Source organism: Uranotaenia lowii, chromosome 3, assembly GCF_029784155.1.
Source record: "Uranotaenia lowii strain MFRU-FL chromosome 3, ASM2978415v1, whole genome shotgun sequence".
In the NCBI taxonomy this organism is placed as follows: domain Eukaryota; kingdom Metazoa; phylum Arthropoda; class Insecta; order Diptera; family Culicidae; genus Uranotaenia; species Uranotaenia lowii.
This window is the reverse complement of record NC_073693.1, coordinates 259,681,593-259,696,296: the sequence shown is the minus strand read 5'-3', so window position 1 is coordinate 259,696,296 and position 14,704 is coordinate 259,681,593. Positions and strand designations below refer to the sequence as shown.

Sequence of the window (14,704 nt, the reverse complement as noted above, 5' to 3'; positions counted from 1 at the left end):
AAGTTCAAAGCAAAATGTTTAATAAGCTGATTCATAAATTAAAGCGCTACATTCTGATGCTGATTTTTTTCCTTGATATAATGTTGATTTAAACGTGATATATAGGAAACGTATTGTCACTATCTGACAGTGTTTAAAATTTAAGTGGTATTCTTTGTAGATTTCTGATTGGACTTCAATATTACATTTAAGGAAACCTTTTTTGAATGCAAAAAATTGTTTATTAGTGTTGCAATAATTTAATTTTGGTTACCAAAACAAATGAATTCGTCAAGCATAAATAAAATACCATTTTGATGACGAAATTTAAAAAAGTTGTCTCAAGTTTTTTTGTTTTAATTTTGGCAAGCTGTTTTTTTCTAAATGTGAACTCATGATCTCAAACTCAAGGAATTATTATCTAAAATAATTTAAGGTTCTTAATTGATTCTTTTTATAACAGATAAAAATTGAATGTTCGAACAACTTAGGTAAACTTTAAATTGGTCTGCTTATAACCTCAAATACAAATTTTTTGTCTACAGTTCTTTGTTACCATATTCATTCTAATTTCAAAATTTCAAAATTTCAAAGAACTTAAAAACGAAAGGAATTTAAGTTATTTAAGACTTTCCTAATTTCGCATAATTAAACAAGATATGATAGGTGGAATTTGAAAAAAAGAACGCCCAAATGTTCTAAAATGTGTTTTTAAATTTAAGACACTTAAAATGCTATTCTTCTTTGTTGTCAATGAATAATTAAGGGGAGAATTGGGCAAATTGCTCATGCTAAGAAGAACACTCATTTTCCCCAATTTCCAATAGATAGGAGTCTAAAAATTATATGCAAATGAGCGGACATTTGTGTTTCATACGTTAGAGCTTTTTGCTGTTAAAATCTGTTACAGTTTTTTATAAAATAACTAGCTGATCCCATACGAACTCCGTTTCGCTTTCAACTTGGAATATGTCATGAACAGTTGTATAAAAGTCAATTGCCAAGCATTTTCCAGATGCACTTCAGAATTCATTGTTAAGTAGTAATTTCAAAAATATTGGACGATCACTTTTTCTGTCGTCTGCTACGAAATTTGAAATCAAGAATCAATTGACCGTGCCAAAAAAAACCCCGTGTACAAGTTTCGACTCGACCCAGCTAACATGAAATCGTAACAGTAATGATAATCCAAATCGAATATTAAGACATTTTCAATAACTATCGTAAACACGTTGGTATTGAGTGATATTCTATCATTCATTTACGACAAGCTTTGCCCAAAAAAAAAAAATAAATCGGATAGCAGTTTAGTCAATTCGTAAATATGTCTCCAAAAAGTTGAGAATATGCTAATTCGACATTTACGATTTGAGTGAACTGATTTACGATAAATGGGCGATCCTTCAATTGACATTCTCTCCGGTCTCTTCCTTTAACCGGTTCGTAAAAAGAAAATCTCACTTATAGAGCTATAGCGTGGACCACATCATCTGATGAGTTGGCATTGTGGTAAGATACCGGACTGCAAGCTCGAAGGCTGGGGTTCAATTCTCGGTCGAGAAATTTTTTTTTCGTTTATTTTGCTTTTTGTTGGAAAATCGAATCGTTGGAATCTTGTCATTGTAGATATATCGCCTCCACTTTTTTAGCTATATGCTATTTTGGTAAGTTTAATACAATCTTTTTAACTGGTATATTTGTTTGAATAATTCTGTTGTTCCTGCGTTATACCTTCATAAATGCTCGCTGGGGATCGTTGCATAGCTACGCAATTATTGCAACAATTAAAACGACTTTCGGAGGCCTCATATACAATATTTGATATCTGAAATCGATTGCCCTTCCCTCAAAACTCCAGTGTGCAAATTTTCAAAGTAATCCATTGCATAATAACGTCAATTTTACCAGAAACAGTTAAAAATTAATTAATATGGACGACTCCTTTCGTCGACCCCTGGCAAAACATTTGAGATCAGAAATCTATTGCCCGTCCCTGAAACTACCGTGTGAAAATTTTCATCCCAATCCTATGTATAATAATGACGATATTGCAAAAAAATTGAAAGGTTAATATGGACGACCCCTTTGCCGGCCCCTTACACTAAATTTCATACCTGAAATCGATTGCTTGTCCCTCAAAACTCTCGTGTTCCAATTATCATCTGAATCAGATGTATAATAAAGTTGATATGGACGACCCCTTTTGCCGATCCCTTTTTCCGACCCCTGACTTTAAATTGGATAAGTGAAATAAATTGTTTGTCCCTAATGACTGCTATGTGCAAATTTTCATCCCTATCTGATGTTTGAAAACGTCCATATCACTAAGATATTGAAAAGTTAATAAGAACGACCCCCTTTGCCGGCCTTTTACACTGAATTTGATACCTCAAAACGATTGCCCATCACTCCAAACTATCGCGTACCAATTTTCATCTGAATACGATGTATAATAACGTCAATATCGCAAAAACAGCGAACAGTTAATATGGACGACCCCTTTTGCTGACCCCCTACATAAAATTTGATAACTGAATACCTGAAATTGTCTTTTAAAACACTCATGTACAAATTTTCAACACAATCTGACGAAAATTAACGTTAAAATCGCGAAAACAATATTTATCTTGTATAGACGACCCCCTTCAGAAGGGGTCATCCAAAAATCTGAAAACATTTTTCATCATTACTGGTCCTAATGAGTATCCATGTCAAATTTCAGCACTCTAGCTCTTGAGACGGCTGAGTCTACAGAGGACAAACAAACAAACAAGCAAACAAACATACAGAAATAGCTTTTTTTATAGGTATATAGATATATTTTATATATCACTAGATCTTTTGCTTAAAACATACTTGGGATGTAATAAGGCCATATTTCATGGTTATATTTTGTTCATATCACATTATTGTAAAAAGCTCTTCTATTTTTCCTGTAAGCTTGTAGTTAGAGCGTAAATTTAATGTTTCAATGATAAAAAGTAAAAAAAATTATATGGCTAATCTTTGTTTTCATGAAAAAGTCATTAAACCTGTCTGATATTAGCATTCACAATTTGTCTCGTATTCCAACACCTTTTCATTTATTATTTAGCATAAAGCTTCAGTTTTTAATTTCTGATTTTCAGCATTATTAAAAAAAACAGATTCTTTACTTACGAGAATGAAAATTAAATTTATTTTATCAAAACTGTAAAAATTTCTGTTCATTTTTTTTTATATTTGATTTTGTAAAACAATTTTTTTATGTCAATAGTAAAAAACAAATTACCTACTGATTAGATATCTTGATCTATCAGCAATTTTGTCAATCGGTTGTTTGCGCTTGTTTTCCAATAAGCGCATTTAGGAACACTCCCCCCTACAAAATATTTTTAAAGGCATAAATTTTGATTTCTTGAATTAAAAATGCAATATATGTCTTATCCTGCAATCTCAAAATAAAAAAAAATAATTTCAAAGGCCGAAAAACTTTCAAAACTGGCTGATGGGTAGAAATTGGGAGTTAGCTCTCCTCCGCATGGGGATCCAAAAATACCAAACGGAATGATTTTCTCAATACTAAAAATTTCTTATTTTTAATTAAATGTTGATGAACGACTATAATTATTCATGAGTAGCAATCAAGCCTTATAGTTAAAGTCTTAACCTCGAAATCTTATTCCAAGTCCACAATTCTATTACAGTTTTTTTTAAAAAAAAAAATTCATCTCATGATTAAAATTTAGTCCCGAATATCGAATTTGAATAAGATTAGACTAAATTTGCGGGATTGCTCAAATGTTGTCCGATTTTGTTCACTTTATTTGAAAAATTCAACAAAAATTTTATTTTATTCATTAGTATTATGTATATTACTTTCCATTTTTTATTCAAATTTCATCAAAATGAAATTGAAAGATTTTTTGGAAACAATATGTTTTGCAATAGACTAAAGTATTTAAAAAAAATGTTTTTCAAGTGCTTTTCTTCATAATTTTAATTGAATAAGATGGATTTTTTTCCTAGGACTTTCATCCTGTCGGATGATTCGTCATTAGAGAATTTGAATATTGGCCGATATTGGGAAAAATTACTCCAAATAACACAGCCCGGATATTAATAGGAAAATATCTGGTTAGCTCAGGGGTAAGAATATTTTCGAATTTTGTGATCAGATTTCGCATTTATTATTTTGTGTTTTGATCTTGAAATCAATTTTTTAACATCGTTAGGAAAAAAAAACCTAATTTGAATGTTGGTTTTGCATTTCAAATCAAAAATAGATGCATTTTCTAGATATTCGAAACTCATCTATTCAGAATGTGAAAAGAAAAAAAAATCAATTGTTATAACATTACAACTTTTAATTCTTGGATTGGAAATTGGAACCTAATAAAGATTTATAATGGTTATACTGAATTGAAAAACCTGAAATAAATCATCATTCGCTATATTCATTAAGATTTACAAATTGATTTTCAAATACATAACTGAAGAAAGAATATTTGATCATATTAGAAGCCGAAAACTCAGAAGGCAAATAAAAAAAACTCTTGTTGAGGGTTCTGATACAAATTTCGCATTTCGATAAGAAACTATTATCTGAAGTTTTTTGAAAAATCGTTTTCAGATTACAAATTCTGATTTTGAACTGAGGTTCAAAAGGCAGGATTCAGATCCGGAATCGCATTTTAAAAAATTAGATTCTAATTATGCAATGATGCAAGGATTTGTACTGAATTTTTCAGCTTAAATAAAACAACAAAAAAAAATTTATTGGTTTGTTGTTTAACATTATTTAGTTTGCAAATAATTCAGAACCAAAGTTCCAAAGTCAAATCTTTAATTTTAATCGCGGTTACAAGCCAACAGAAAAATCTGATTTGAGCAGCATACTTATTCTCTTCCTTGAATTTCTGAATATTTAAAAAAAATTAACTTATCCATTGCTCGCTATATTGAGCCCTCCTTTGAGAATAGAGTTAACAAATAAACTTAATTTCGAATGTTAAGAGTAACTCAAAGCTGAATAATTACATGGAACCTTCACATTTTTTAATAATCTGTATGAATGAATTTCACAAACAAAAGTGTTATATAAAAGTGTTGTCACCAAACCACCTCCCCCCCATGAGCCGATTTTTCTTTCCAAATATCCTATAAAGCAAAATTAAAATTCAACTTAGTGCAAAACCAATTTCCTTCAGTATCTAGCAATTCATTAGTATTTTTAGGTAGTTGTATGCTACTTGTTGTATGTTTTGATACAAATTTATTGAAATTCGAAATTGGACTTGGATTTTGACGCTAGCAAGATTCTCACAAACATTTTTTTCGTTATTCGATCATTTTTATCCCTCCCTTGCTAGATATTCAACATGTGAGAGGCTTCAATAATTTCCCTTTAAAAATATCCCACAGGTAGTTCAACTAGTTCATTTGCGTTTCCGAATGCTCATTTCAAAAGCTTTTTATTATGCCACGCCAAACGAAAGGTTAATCCTTCCTTGGAGTGAGGATATGAATGGTTGGATTTTTTTTATTTTTGTTACACCGTTACAGAGGGATACTTTTTTTTGAAACCCCCTACCCAAGCTATGCGGGCAACTAAAAAATGATGGTTTTGGAAATAAAACCATAACCGCCACACCGAAAACGATTTCAAAGGTGTGAAAAAGGGTTGCCCAAAGGAAAGTGCTTCTCTATCGCTCCCGGTTTTAAGCCCGTTAACCCGTTATGAACATTTGTACTGGAAGTAAATTTAGAAAGAGTAGAATTTTAGTTTCTTCAAGGATTCGTAACTCATCAGAATAAGGATACAACAGAAGTTGAAATCCAAAATCTAGGAATCAAACTGTCTGCTCACAATGGCTTAATGAAAGTTCATTCCGATGGTTTGGGAAGCGATTAGAGTGAATGGAATCCCCTGCTCCACCATCATTCGGGAGTGTGGCTGCGTGGGGTGAATGGCGCGATTATTTTGATTGTGGTTTTCAGCAGAAGCGTTTTGGTTGGTTGGTGGAAGTTCAGAGGAAAAAAAATAATGCTCCACGAACCTGTGACGGGTCCTTTCTTATCCCTTATCATTCCCGTCACGAACTGACAGTTATCGTCAAACATTTGAAGGGTAGCCCGAAAGGGTAGACAAAAAAAGCCCTGAGAATAGAGTTAACCCTCCTTTGTCTGATTATGAGGGGTTTACTTATTTTATTTTTTTTTTATCCCCGAGTCCTTCCCATTTGCGGAACTTTTCGGAAAATGTCGACAAATAAATAGGCAGGTCCGTGGGTTAATGGGCCGGGCATTCGACGGTTGTTGACGATCCGTCGGATGACAATTGGGTGGATTTTTCCAGCATTCAGTCCGCTGGTGGAGCCGGGAGAAGTTTCCCGAAAGTGGATTTTAACAGCTTCCTGATTAAGCGGTGGCAAACAAATAAAAGAGGATAACAATCGTCATTTTGTTTCGGTTGAACGCTTTTTTTGCGGGCAGATCGAGAGATTTATCAAAGGCGCGGTTTCGAATAAGAGATCAACCCATGATTGGAGTTGGTTTCCATCCATTTATTTTTGATAAAAAAAACTACGGAAAATTTTTCTTACTTACTGTAACAAGGTTATTTGTTATAAATTCATTGGTTTTGAAAAAAGTGTGAAATACGTATAATGACAGAAAAAATGAAGATTTTTTTCAATATCTCACGTTGATCGTCCAGGCAGAATAATTTTTCATCCGATGAATCGTTTTGTTTACCTGAAAGAAAAAGAAGAAAATATAAATAAGTTAAAAAAATATTGAAAATTCTTGAAATCGTAATCATAATCGTTTTATAAGAAATAAGCATCAGTAAAAGTGCAAAATGACGAAAGTATTACTTTCATACTTAACGTTCAACCGAAAACTTAAATTTTTACACACCTTCAACCCTCTGGCTCTCAGATTCCCATTTGCTTTTATCAAATTACTAGCTGATTTTACCAGGCCTTGCTCGGGTTCACATAAAATTTCAATCAAAATGAATCGTTTGACTTTTCGAAATTTTGGAAGTTTTATATTCATCATTATAAGAAATTTGGCCCAAGTTTGGCGATGTTAGTTTTGTCAGTCTTTTTAAAGTTTTTTATTGAGAATATTCACTGTTCATCGTTTTCGTATTATCGAAAGATTTATAGTTAAAAGATTTTAATTAATAGAAAATCAAAAAAAAAATCCTGGTATGCTAATTCATCCTTTCATGAAAAACATTTTTTACAACCATCCTTTCTTAGGAAGCTTGAATAGATTTGGCCGAATAGTTTTATCTTGAAAAGATTAAACTGCTTTTTTTTATCTTTTTCATCCCCTATCTATTAAAAATATCTGTTGAAGATTATTCCACTTTTCAATATGGAAGATCTGCCTGTAAAATGGTATATTTAAGTTTCATTTACTTAGAAATTTCTTAAAAAAACATCCGAGCTTTGTTGAAGCGTGTTGAAAACTCACTTTGCATGTTTTCAATTGCATTTGTGATTTTTTTCGCTTTTCAATTTCGCACTGTTTTATAATTAGTTTACCTTAAATGTTGAAAGTTGTAACAAATCATCTCGAAAACACCATTTTTATATTATTTTTTCTGAAATCTGTTTGTTTTCATGGGCACAAACATCCCATTAATGGATGGTAGAATCGACCACATTGGTCATCAATGATAACTCAAAAGTTAGAAATGGGTCAGTGAAATCGAATTGTATAAAACTCAAACCCTCAAATTTTATTATCTAATCAATTTTCTAATCCTCTATCAAAATCTCAATTGAAGCGTTAAAATCGCAGCCTTGAGCTTATAACTGTGAATCTAAAAAAAATATCTTTCTCTATGAGGAATTCCAAAAATATAAAAATGGTTGACCCTCAAAGCCCCCCAGCGGCGGTAAAGAGCACTTTGAAAGCCGCTACTATTCTAGTCAATATAATCCTAACAGGCTAGTTGTATTTTTCAATCAAAATGTAGGCTTATAATTGTATCCAAATATCTCGTACCGGTAGCATGTGCTTTGAACAGTGGAAGGGGAAAAACACCCGCCAAAATTTTCACTTCTAAATTTTTAATGCTCAGCAAGCTTTGCTATCCAGTACATGTGAGCTCTGGATGGTCGTTGTTTCTAATACCCGGCCCATGGTAATGGTGAAAATAATCCCGCCAACGAAACGAACGGAAACGAAAATCGGTTCGCAAAATGGGTGCCATGACTTTTGGTTCGTGGGCAAAACCGTTTTTGTATGGACGACCCCCTTCAAAAGGGGTCATCCGACAATCTAAAAACATTTTTCATCATTCCTGGTCCTAATGAGCACCCATGCCAAATTTCAGCTCTCTAGCTCTTAAGGCGGCTGAGCCTATTGAAGACAAACAATCAAACGAACAAACGGAAATTACTTTTTATATATATAGATTGAAACATCAATTTATATATGTTTAGAAAAAATATTTTAAAACCTAAATTTATCTTCAAAAAACGCACAATCAGAAACAAAAACTAGGTCTGCTTAAAAATTACAAAATGGACTATCAGTAAAGTTTCAAATCTGTTTGAAAATTATAAAATGGGTTATCAGTAAAGTTGCAAATGACAGATGTTACTTTGATTACTAATTGAATTTGAACTAATTGAAGATGCATTGGATTTTTTTGTTTGTTTTTTTTTCTTAATATAAATTTACTTTAAAAAAATATTAAAAAATGAACTGTCAAATGAGTATTAAGTTTGGTACATATTTAATTTCGCAATAGACAAATCTCTCAACAATATCTTCTGAATATAATTCTGATATTAAATTCTCTTCTGGAGAAATGACTAAAAAAGTGAGCAAAGGGTTTAAAACAAAACCCAAACCTCTCATAACAGAGTACTTTTTGCGGCAGAAGATTTTTAAAATGTTATTTACCTAGTAGATAATTAGTTGTTTGAAATTAGTGTAATGCTCAAAACTCTATAAATATGGGAGAGTGGAGTATCTTGGGCCACTTTTTTTTTCTTTGTTTCATAACTTCTTTATTATAAAAGATAAAAAGAAAAAAAATAAATGGAATGGTTTTCTACATTTTTAAGGTATCATTAGGCTATTTTATTATTTTTAAGATATATCAATCTCCCGAGCTCTGACTGTTTTAAAAAAAGTAATTTATTTTGGATTGTGAAAAAATGTGGGGAAACATGACCACCAATTCTAAATTGACTATATAACGTGCAAAGTTTATGAGTTGACCCAAAACTAAAATTTCATAATTCATTTTGTTATTTTAAAGCAATTTCTGATGAGGAAGTAAAAAAGAGAGTTGTGTATGATCGAAAAGTCCCTAAAACATGGCTCGCGAACGTTTCTGAAAAATTCCTTGTATAAAATTTATGTTCGTCTCTATTGCATTAGAAAAAATGGACAAAACATTTTTAATAACCTTTAATTTGGCATAAGAAAACTTTACATATAGTTATAACGTATTAAAAGTTCTGAATGTGTATAAAAACATGTAAATAAAGGTGGCCCAAGATACCCCTCAAAATGTGACTCACGACTCCCCACAAGCAATGGTTGGCAAATTAGTTGCGTTTGTGTGACTCATTGATGTTTCATCAAAAATTCCTTTTCCACGTGAAAGAAAATGACAAAACTAAGATCATAAGCGTATGAGCATATTCTTGTTATGTTCTTTAGGTGTCCCACGGATGCAATTTTGCGGGGGCTTGCTTAATTATGTAAGTACATTTTTCTACGCTAGTAAAATAAAAGAAGCATATGGTGCGTACATAAGTCAACAACATATAGATAAACATGCTTACGCAAAGCAACGACGATCCAGGTTTAACTTTCCCTTGAAATCTTGAAGATATTTTAAAACTTCTTACTTCAGTTACAATTTTGCACAAGGCCGTGCGAACGGTGGAGATTTTTCAAATTAAATTTTCAGTTAAAAAAAATGAGTCTATCGTAGAACTAGATAATAAATTGATCTCAAAAATTATTCAAAAATGTGTTTCACCAAACATGAAAATTGGCTTGCCTCCGGCGAAATGTAGAACCAAGTCTCTTTGAGCTAAAGATAAGCTTTAGAATGGGTTTTCTTTAAGAAGTGTCAAGAAATAAGTTCATAATTCTAAACCAACAATTTTAACATCAAAAGTTATTCATCAAAGCACTAATTTAACACATCAACAAGCTAGAAGCCTTTTGACAGGTGTTTACTACTCACGGTAGTCCACAGAATCAATAACAAAAATCTAAAATGTTATATCCAATACTATATAGCTAATCACGTTAATTATTAAATACCAAAGTTGGCCACAATTTAATTTAGTGATTTTTGATCTTCTAAACACTCAACTTCACATTTAAAAGAGTTTTGATAACTAATACGAGGAAACAAAATTAAGTTTTTTCCAGTTGCAAAGAATTTATTTGCTTATTTAGATTTATTTGGGTGCTCTGAATCCAAATTTTTATTAATTTTTATATCAGGTTATTTTTAAACATTACAAAAATTAAAGGTTGAAATAAATGATCCGATTCCCGTAGACCGCAAGTAATTTTGACTTCTGCGAAAAAAGTTATAGAAGTTTTCATCTTGTCTTCTTTTTCCCATTCTGTAATAAGCGATATTTTTCTGAAACAAGAATATCGAAAAAAAAATAATTCTTCGTTTATTAGGGATTATAAAAAATCAAAATTTCGTTTTCAAGTTTTCGTTTTCTTGTAGGTTTTTGGTTTCATCAATTTTATCAATGATTGGTTTCACGTTAATCTGATTGATTTTTGAAATAATTAATGATATATGCACAAAATTTAAAGGCGATAGAAACAATTCAACAAAAATTTCTCGCCTATCCCGAAATAAGTGCATCTTATTCTCAGAATCTTAACTAAAATAACGTACTGTCATTTTTCACCCATGTGGTTATGAGCTTCAATGCTTCAAAATCCCTAAGTAGATTAGTTTTAGGCCCTATGTATATTAAATTGATTTCCTTATCCATTTTTTGCGTTTGAAGTATGTGATAAAATCTGTGGAAAAAGGCTCGGCACAGTTTTTCCGTTTGTTTGGATAACGTGCCGCTATTAAACCAACCCCTTTTGTGATACCTCATACCAGATCAATTATGAATTTCGCGTAAAACTGAATAATTTTTGAAATAATAAACGATATATACACACAACAAGAGGAGATTGAAAAAATCCAACAAACAATTCGAGTTCTGGACTCGAAATTAATTTAAATCAGTCATTTAAAAATAGGCAGAAAAAATGCAGCTCCTGCTATTACTGGAGTAATCAATTTAGTTTTATAATTTAGCTTTAACAACAGTTTTGAAATTTTTCGATCCTCAAATATTAAGAAACTTATTTTTTTTTCATTTCCATGTTTGGTATTCATGTTTAGAATAAATCAGTAAATATTATGGTCAAATTTTTTTTCGTTTTTTTTTTATTTCAAAGTAAGTTTTCGTATTACAAATCTTTATATTAGTGTTCAGAAAACATAATCTTCTTAAAATCCTTTAAATCAATATTTACAAAAAAAAACTTGGATTTCTTCATTTTAATTTTTATCAGTTTTTTTTTGTTGATCAAACAATTTAATTCTTTAAGGATGAATTGAACACACAAATATTTTGAACTTCGGAAATGAACTTTGTTAGCCTTTATTACAAGAAGATTTGACTTTCATCTCTTGAATTGAAATTTTATTTTTTTTATCAAAATAAAATTCAATAAATATATGTTTTGAAAGAATGCTTCTTAGAATTAACTTTTTAATCAGGTTGGAACCAATTTCAAATCATTCTTTTGTCATTCGCAGTTGAACCAACTGGTGAGTATTTTAGTTTTAATTTTTAACCGAAAAAATGCGATGTAAACAGCAAACAATAAAAAATATTGCGAAAAATAAATCAATTGGAATAATTTGCAAAGAAGCTTGTATTGCACAAAATCTTTAAATCCTGTAATTTGTTTTCGAAAAATGCAATACAATCAAGAATACTAAGGGTTAAATAACTCCCATCTTTCAAAACTAGTTTTTTGATTTTGTAATCTATCGGATATTCAGTTTTTTTTCAAATTTTCATAAAATACTTCAAACTTTACTTTTTTCACCTTTGGGTTTTTTTTTGGAAATTTCGAAAGGGGGGAGGGGGTGTCAAAAGAAAAAAAATGATATTTGTGCCAGCCAAAATAAATTTTAAAATTTCATGTATTCACCGCAAATTGCTTTTTGAATTGAGAATTAAAGATAAAGATATGAATCAACATGATTAAAAATAAACAATGATTTACATATTATCATATTGTTTAGAAATACATAAATAGGTAGTTAATTGATCTGAAACTTTTTTTAGAACTCGTATTCAACGTTTTTTTATGTATTCTATTCCTGTGCACTGATCCATATGGCCGAATCTTTATATTCCAGTTTTATTTAATTTCAATGAATGTTTTTTTTCTAGAGCTCTTGAATTAATGATTTGAAATTTGTGAACCAGACTGCTTTCAGTTCATTCTTTATGAAGTGTCTTGTTCATAATAATAAGGATTAATTAGAACAGTTTATTAATGACTCACCAGAAAAAAAATCGATTTGAAACTTTGATTCTGATTTTATTTAATCGTTTTACAACAAATAACATATTCTTATTTATTTTGGTAAATTGTGCACTTGCTACATTTGAATTGTTTTATTACAATTTTTTTCGAACTAACATAAATCAATTTTAAAACAGTTTTACAATTGCTCTAAGATTTTCAATAATAGCTCACTAACCACCATGTTGATTGTGAAACTCAATTGAAATCACTAAAACCATCTTGTTGGAAATGATATTATTATACTAAAAACTAGTCCTTTTCAACAAATTCGACAATTTCTGCAGTACTTTTTGTTTTATAGGTTATAAATTTCAATGCAAAATAAAGTTGTTTCGTTTGAGCAAATTAACATGCTCCTTAAATTATAATTTTTTTTATTAAAAAATTGCTTAACCCTTCGTTTCATAAAGTAACAAAATTGAAACAATTAATGTATGGAAAAAATGAAAAATCGTATTTTATTTTAATTTTTTTTTTCTTGATATACTAATCATTTCCAACTGTTTACAATGATTTATAAGGAGAAAAAAAACTCATGAAATGAAGGGATGAAATGTGATCAACTTCGATTTTCTTTGAGGCTCGCTTATGTTTGATGCTATTTCGTATATATTCTACCAGAAATTTTAAGTTGCAGGAAGCTTCATGCTTAAATATAAATAAATAAAATTATTTCGAAAATTATTCAAATACAATCTTTACAAATCCCCATATGCTTTGGGGAGTAAGCGATAACACGAGAAAAAATCACGGAAAAGAAAGCTGCACAATACCTATCAAATTCTACGACGTTATTCTAGAAGAGCTTTGGGTAGTCTTCAGAGAGCACTGAAGGGTTTTTTAAAGCTGTGTCTACAAGGTCGAATAAAACTATTCCTTTTAGATGTTTTATTATAGCTTAAAAATTTAGCTTTAAAGACGTTGTGATTAAGCATAGAATGAGCTTTGGCTTACAAAGTATCTTTAGGAAATATTCTTAAGCGAGCTGTGAAGGTTGGCATTAAACTTAAATTGTTTCTTGAGAACTGTGCAATAAAAATGAGAAGGTAACAGTCAGTCTTCCAAAATATCGACGCATATGAGAAACTTAGTTATATTTTACAATTTGTTTGAAGAAGCATACATCATAATTTTTTTTTGGTAAATTCTATTGAAATTACGTTAAGAAATTTCTTAAAATATTTATCGAAGAACGACCACCATTCCCAATATTCCCAACGCTAGAGTGATTGATCAACCACTAAATTTTCCTTATATCCTCTCCAATAGATTTCATTTAAATGTGCTCCATTAAACAAGCAAATCTAATTGATTTTAATCAATTCAACAGTCGCCATCGGTTTTCAGTTGCTTTCTCGACTAGACACAAAACCACCTTTTTACTCAATGAAACCAATCCTCCAACGACAGAAGCAGCCGCAGCATGGAACTAAAATGCAATAAAGCTTCAGCCGACCAGAAAAAGTTCTCCCGCGGAATTTCACCGAAACCCTCTAAAGTCAATCAGATGTCAGTTGTTTGCATGAAAGAGAAAAAAAAATCCCATTTGTGCAATTGCGGCGGGCTTCATGTCCGTCCATTCGACTGTCTGAAGGCAAACGAAAAGCAGTAGTGGTCATTTGAATTCCGCGCCCGGACAGGGGCTTCGGAATTCGTCGAGGACACTCTCTTCTCGGATGCTTGCACTTTAAAGCGTTTTGGTACTTTCAAAGGAATGAAGCGAATAACCAAAGTAAGAGAATTAGTTGTTTCAAAAAATGAAATTCTTTTTATTCGAGAACACCGTATGAACATAAGATGAAAATTATTCAAGTTCATGGAACGAAAACCTGTATTAGATTTCTCAATCATAAAAGTACCTACATACTAACTAATCAAGAGCAGAGCTTCACTTGTTTTTACTGTACGCCAGTTTAACCCTTATAACTAATGCAGGGTCTAGCAGATCAAAGACTTTCCATGAACGATTTAAGCTGGAGTTCATCATCATGTAGCCACATTAGTTCTCTTTCACTAATTCCTGCTCATCTTTCTTAGCACCCTTGTGTACAACGTTACAAAGAGGGTCTTGCTCTAAGGAAACGAAAGGATATATCGTCCATGCTGTACCTTCCTAGTTACA

The 14,704-nt window shown here is 31.1% G+C and overlaps 1 protein-coding gene across 1 annotated transcript in view; it reads right to left on the bottom strand.

The window, feature by feature from the left end:
• LOC129753343 (uncharacterized) overlaps nucleotides 1-14,704 on the bottom strand; it is a 783,315-nt gene that overhangs the window by 62,620 nt on the left and 705,991 nt on the right. The window lies entirely within an intron of this gene.